This window comes from Crocodylus porosus, unplaced genomic scaffold, assembly GCF_001723895.1.
Source record: "Crocodylus porosus isolate Cpor-Errol unplaced genomic scaffold, CroPor_comp1, whole genome shotgun sequence".
Lineage (NCBI taxonomy): Eukaryota > Metazoa > Chordata > Crocodylia > Crocodylidae > Crocodylus > Crocodylus porosus.
In genome coordinates this window covers 10562673-10569541 of record NW_017728927.1, presented here as the reverse complement: position 1 = coordinate 10569541, position 6869 = coordinate 10562673, and positions in this window count along the sequence as shown.

Below are 6869 nucleotides of genomic sequence, written 5' to 3'. Positions count from 1 at the left end.
CTTGGCACTTAACAAAGAGTAATTGTAGCAAATTTAAACCAAAAATCCTTTCATTATCAGCTTAGGCAGGATTTAGTTCTCTGAAGGTAAATTAAATGACCAGGATTATCTGTAATTGCTTTCTAGGACTGTGCAGGATAGCTTCTCAGATATTGTTGTAGACACTGAGTGCAGATATGCAAGCATGTGTGCGTGCATGCACGCACACAGAGAGCTAGAGAGAAAGTTCAACCTTTTATAATCACCATGGAAATGTAGCTTGTTAAACAGTATAGACGTGGTGCCAGCTTCTTCCTCATACAACTAAAGTTATCTTGGACTGGCTATATTTGTAGTTCCAAGGCCTGATTAGCTATGAGATTTAGTTGTGCATAACTTTTACTGTGCCCACAGTTGGTTTAAAATACTGTAGATTTCATAGACATTAGGGCTGGAAGGGATCTTGAAGATCATCAAGTCCAGCCCCCTGCCCAAGGGGCAGGAAGTCAGCTATGGTCAGTGGATCCCAGCGGTAAGTATCCAAATGCTTCTTGAATGAGTCCAGAGTAGTTGCTTGCACCACTTCTGGAGGGAGACTATTCCAAGCCTTGCTGTGAGGCTGGTGGTGCTGCTAGGGGGATTATCTTGCTCTGAGCAATTTGAATTACCTCTCATGGTTTGGGAGTTTTCCTTTTTCAGCATAAAAGATGACGACGTGTAAAAAAACAAAAACAAAAAAAACCCAACAACATCAAAAAAAGACTGACTAAATTTACCACTTCCTCTGAAACAATCCGTGGCTTGATACGCTGCTCATTTCTTGCCTTTAAATGGCTGGAAAGGTAGAGTGAAGGAGTCCCCACAAGGCCTGGGGCCTCAGCATACTTGCTAGGGAGCTACATCTGACTCAAAGACGGACCATTTGTGGTAAGGTCTCTGACAATTACAAAAATGCCATTTCTCTGGACTCTCCTTTATCATTCCTGTTTCCCTTACCAAACCTGTTGCTCATTTTGCAATTTTTACCCCCTCTCAAAAACATAATATCATGGGTTGGTGTGAGCTTGTTCAGCACCTTCTCCAAGTCCAGCAATTTTGCAAAGTGTGATAACCAATTTAATCGTTAGTTCACTGCACTTTCTTAGCGGGTGTCATCTGAGACTGCGCTTTAAATAGTGGTGAAATAAACTTGTGATGTGACTGTTGTATAGACATTATCCTAGAAATCCTATCATGGAAATTACCTCGAAAGATCAGAGTCCAACCTCCCTGCTCTGGGCCCCCTGTTGTAGATGGGGAAATTGAGGTACAGATCTTTCAGAATTTTTGACCAACAGCGGTCCATGGACCACAGGTTGAAAACCACTGCCAAGTATTAATTGTTGCAAGCACTGCCAGAGGGAGGATGAACATGCTGAAATGTTGGCACTGATGTCCTGTCAGTGTCCTGACTGCATCCTACGGGTCTTTCAGAGAAGAATTCAGGTCTCTGCTTGCTAAAAGCCTTTCACAAGATGCTGTTGGGTGGAGGTCTGTATGGCGGTTGTTTAAGAGATTTCATCATCTTGAAAACAGGGTGAACAGTGAGAAAAGCTGGATATTAAATTATTTGGCAGGTTCCTCAAGGCAAGAGAAAACAACCGCTGTAGGAAGCTAATCCAGCTGGCTACACTGGGCATCACAATCACAGACCAAATGAGCTGCGGCCAAATACACTGAGTGAAATACGTTGAACCAGCACTATCTATTGCTGCAGGCCAGGCTAACGGAAACCATTCAAAGACCATAAAAGTGGAACTCTGCTAAGATATGTAGGGGTAGCTGAAAGCAACCAAATGTTTATGTGAGGAATGGGATAGAAAAGAGCAAACCTTGCAATAATGCATACTACTGGATGCTGGTCACCCTGGGTCACATTTTCAAAAGTGTTCTGATGATTTCGAAGCTTAAGTGTCTGTGGAGCAAAATGGGATTTAATTTCCCAAGCCCATTGGATGCTGCTGGAAATGTTATCCCTCTTTTCCTAAAAGCTGTAGCAGACACCAGGGTTCAGAAATAGGTGGCACAGATGAAAGGGTGTGAAGAGATTCTCTGAAGGCAGAGTGGAAAGCTAGAAAGCAGTGCTTCTGTTGAACAAGCTCCACTTATAAAGGAACAAGCAATCTTAACAGCTTATTGTCCTACACCCCACTTTGGCTGTAAGACTATACTGCTGCAGCTGGTTTATTGTCAGCTGGTTGTGTGTGCATCCTGCTCGGTTGTCTGCGCTTCTTCCTGAGCTGGAACTGGATCCACAAGGAGCATAAACAGACACAGAGAAATTGCAGCATTTCAAGCTGTTACTTAGCGAATACCTTCCTGAAATGGAAATAGAAAGCCGGGCCAGTTGGCTGTGGAACGTCAGGTGAGTAGAGTGATGTGTGTGACCTGCCTTGAGCCCCTTTCACTTGGATCTCCATGAGATTCCTTGCAGTAGGGATTAATGCAGCCACGCAGAATGTCATTTCAAATCCAATTTGCTTTCCACTATACAAGAAGTCTGTTATACGGTTGGGCTAAATATCAGAAGCAGACAGCCTTCATCTTGCTTCCTGCAAGAGTCCCGAGCTGTTAAAACAGGCAGCCTGATCTTGACTTCATGCTCAAGCTTGCCCCACGTCCTGTGATGCTTCCTTCAGTAAATCAATCTTCTCTTGCTTGCGTTATGCACGGGCATGAGTATCAGGCAGGCTATGGTCGGGCCTGAAACAAAACGGCTGAGCCACTTTCAACAAGTGGCTCTTTTCCCTGCACGTGTAACCCATTTGTTGCAGCTATAATGGGAAGTGCTTTGGCTTCATTATGATTTTGCTTGTAGCAACTCTGTGAAAGAGCTCTTGGTCTCTGAAGGAGCTGTAGTGTTGGCTGGGCCTTGTGCATTCAGCTGATCAAATTACAGGGCTTTGAACTACAGCATGCTGAAAACGGAGGATGGAGCCAAGCGGGTATGACAACTTAAAATTGAGCCCATGATTTTAGATTCTGATCACTTTCATTGGGCTTTTGCTTTCTGAGTGGGCTTCCAGCTTACGTGGATCTTCTTTTCCTGTCCTCATCCTCCACAGGCTTCTGTCCATCACCCTCTCTCCTGAAACTTTTCATATATTGCTTTCTCCTGGCCTGAACTTTTTCCTGCCTGCTCTTCAGGCATCCTGGCTACATGCCCAAACATCTCATTATGTTGGGCCTGGGCCTGGGCAGTCTGTTCTGTTTTCTTACCTAAAACAAAGAGGTCTTGGGCCTCCTAAGCACAACTACAGTAGAAGCAAGAGTAAAGGTATCTCAAGGTGCAATCAGATGATGGATGTCATAGTTCAGGCGTGGTCATCTGTTTGGGGCTGAACAGGCTGCAGAGCTCTGAGCCTTCCTCTGAGCATTGTATTAAGCTCTGGAGAAGTCCCCATCAAAGTTTAGGCAGCTAGAGCCAGCAAACTGGCCCTGCCTGATTGTAACCACCGCTAGGCATGTGAAGAGGGAAGGAATCGAGGTGGTGGTGAGGAAAGCCGATGCCTTGCTGCCTCTGGAAGCAAACAGCACGCTGCACATGTGATGCATGCTTGTAGCTTGCCTTGTATAATTGAGGTGCGAGCCCTACTATGGGAACAGCATTCACGCCCCATTTTACTGGGGTTAGGCTGGGCTGAGGGAATGGAGCCAGAGCAGCTAAGTAGTTTGGCCAAGATGCATGCAGTGGGTCAATGGCAGAGCTGGGACTACACCCCAGGAGCCCTGGCACCAATCCCTTCTGCTAGCAACCCCCACTTACTCTCCTGCAAGGTAGACAGTGTCACGGTACCCTGGAGAAACGCCAGGTTGTTCCAGGAGCCGTGCATGTGCGGCAGTGACTGTTTTCTGTCCTTGTGAGTTGCAAAAGAGCTGAAGAAGCATACCAGGAACCCAGTCATGATCAGAAGCAATGAGGAAGTGCAATAGCAGATAGGGAACTGTACAGGGTGATATTCTTAGCTCTGCTACTTTGAGAGAGGGGTTCCTTGCTGCAGAAATGAAGCTGACCTGTCATTTGTTCTCAGCCATGACTGTGCAGCACTGAAACATGCTGAAATGTTGTTACACGCAGACGGGTGTTCTTAAACACAGGCATATAGGGGAAAGCCTCCTGTCTGGTGCTGGAATAAACCTGCTCTCTTTCTCAGGTCCCCCGTGACCAGTGATTAGCTGCACTATTCCTGTGGTCCAAGATGCTCTGGTTGCAAGGAAAGGGAGTCAGCTTACGGATAGCCATGTTCAGGATGGGGCTCTCCAGACAACAGCTTGGAGCAGCACAGCTGAGGAACAGCATCTTCTAGCTACCAGCAGGACAGCGTGAGGTTTGAGGGCATGAAACAGGTGAACTACAGCTCTTGGTCTTGAAGTATCTGTTGGCCTGGGTGGTCGTGCATTACAAACCAAATCAGGTGGTGAGGAGTGGGGCAGCTGCCAGCATGTCTAGGAAGGTTTTGCATTCTCCCAGCCCATGTAGCCAGCTCAGTTATGTGCATCCGAAACAGGGAGGCTTGCTGCCAGGCTAGTCTTGGAGCTATCCTCCTGTCATGGGGGCTGCAGAGGTGGTGTCCCCACAGCTTAGGCTGCTGCAGTGCTCCATGCCTCCTGCAGGCACTGTGCTATTGGGTTCAGCTGGGAATCTGCTGGAGGGGGCAGAGATGAATGAAAGGGGGAAGCAGTCAGGACACTCTGGTAAGGACTTCCATACCATCATTTCAGCATGTTCATCCCCTCTCTGGCAGTGCCCATGGCAATTAATGCTTGGCAGTGGTTTTCAGCCTGTGATCCATGGACCCTTGGGGTCTGCAGGCTATGTCAAAGGGATCCATTAAAGATGACTGATCAATCAAAAGTATGTAAATACCTACACTTACAATTCAAAGGGGTCTGCACATCCATTTGAAATTTTTTAGGGTTCTGCAAATGAAAAAAGGTTGAAAACCAACCAGTGCTATACAGCATTACACAGACTGGCTGTGGACACTTTGGTGGTGACTGCTTTGGGAATACATGCTGTAGGAGTGAGCAGAAAATCCTGTCAGTGTGTTATTTGTGCCTTTGACCATACTCTGATGGCTTTTCACTTGCTAGACAATTTAAGAAGGAAGGAAGAGACGATTTAAGGAGAAAGGGAGGTGGGGTCAGAGGAACCCCCTCCTGTATTATGATGAAAGCTGTTTTAAATCTATTATATGCTAATGAAAGGGGGCTTGGAAGGAACTGTAGGCCTCCACCATCCTTAAAAGAGCAGACTGCCCAAGTATACTGCTCTTTCAGCTGGTTGGCTTCAAATGCGCAAATTGAGAGCATCCCTTTAAAGAGTTAGAGCCAACGTCCGGTAATCTTGCTCCAGATGTGGAACACAACTGCAAGCTGTTTCCTCCAGAGACCTGAGTTCGGGATTCCAGGGTTCCTGGGCTGGCACTGACGGGGGCCGGAGCATGGGAGGAAGCTGTTTCCTATGCTGCTTTTACTCCTTGCAGTGACTGTTGCAGAGGGGCATAGAGCTCTGGTCAGGGCAAGTGGCTGCTGGAGGTGGTTGGGTGGGGGTGTGTGCATGACTTTTAATGACTTTGCATGCCAATTATATCCTTAAAGCAGCAGGGGAGGAGGTCGGGGTTGCTTTTGTCCTGTGGCTACTTCAAAGCATCAGCAGAGACCACAAGATGCTTCTTGAGAATTGTTCCTCCACAACTTCCCCTTCACCCCCCTGCCACCAGCCTGGGGCTGCTCCAGAGCAGGCCAACCCTGTGCTGTCCCTACATGCTGGCTCTTCTGGTGTCCCAAGAACTGGAGAGGTCATGGCTGCTGGATGCCGAGGTGGGAGAGCCCTCACGGCTGCCTTAAGCAGTGCTGGGGCAGGACTGGACCGAAAAAGCTGAGGAACATAAGCCACTTGTCCTGTGTCCCTGGCTCAGGCCCCAGGCTGAAGGATAATTCCTCCATGACTCTAGACCTTACATAATGTAGCTGTGTTTTACCAGTGTCCCAGCTCCCCTTCCAGGCTGGGAGAGCACCAGGAGGGTGATGCCCCTGTGGAGTAAGGAGAAGTCTGATTTTGATCTTGCTTGCACCAGTCTTACACCAGCATAATACCCCTGAGCTCACTGGAGCTGCTTTTGCCGATGAGGGGGGAGTCAGGCCCCACTCTGCTGGGGCTTTTAACCCATGTCCCCAGGCAAAGCTGGGAACCCAGGAGTTCTGGATGCTCATGTCCACTTACCTCCCCCTTCCTCCCTGCCAGCTCATGAGCACTATGCAGAGGGCTTTCAAGTCACACCAGTGTAGCAAGACCAGGCTGGGCACCAGGGTAAAGAGGTTTTGTTCAGTAGGCGAAAGAAAAAAAAGTGACATGCTTACTAAACGAGAGGAGCCGGGGTCTGATCCAGCCTGCATGGATATGGGTGGCCTCACCTGTGAGTGGTCCTGCTCCTTGAGGCACACAACCCCAGGATGCTGGGGCCTGAGCATGTCCACGACTCAGCTGCGAGCCCGTCTCTTCTGCACTGGGTACTGTCAAACTGCAGAGAGAAGAGGACAAATCCTTTCTTTGTCATCCATCTTTCTCTGCCCCAGCCCTTCGGTCTTCCAGTCTCTGTCTGAATCCAGGTCCCTCCGATCCAGCAGGTTTTGGCCAGATGTGGACCCTGAGTTACAGGGGCATCTCCCAAGCTGTAGTGAGGAAAGCCTTGCCTTTCCCAGGCTCCGGCGTTTCCATGTGTTGGCCGCCAAGCCTCTCAAACAGGCCTGGAAAGCAGGGCCAGGGCTCGTGCACACAGACCAAGCCTTTCAGAGGCGGTTGCTGCTGCTGGAGGCAGCCTGCGCTGCTCGCTGCAGTTCCCCAACGC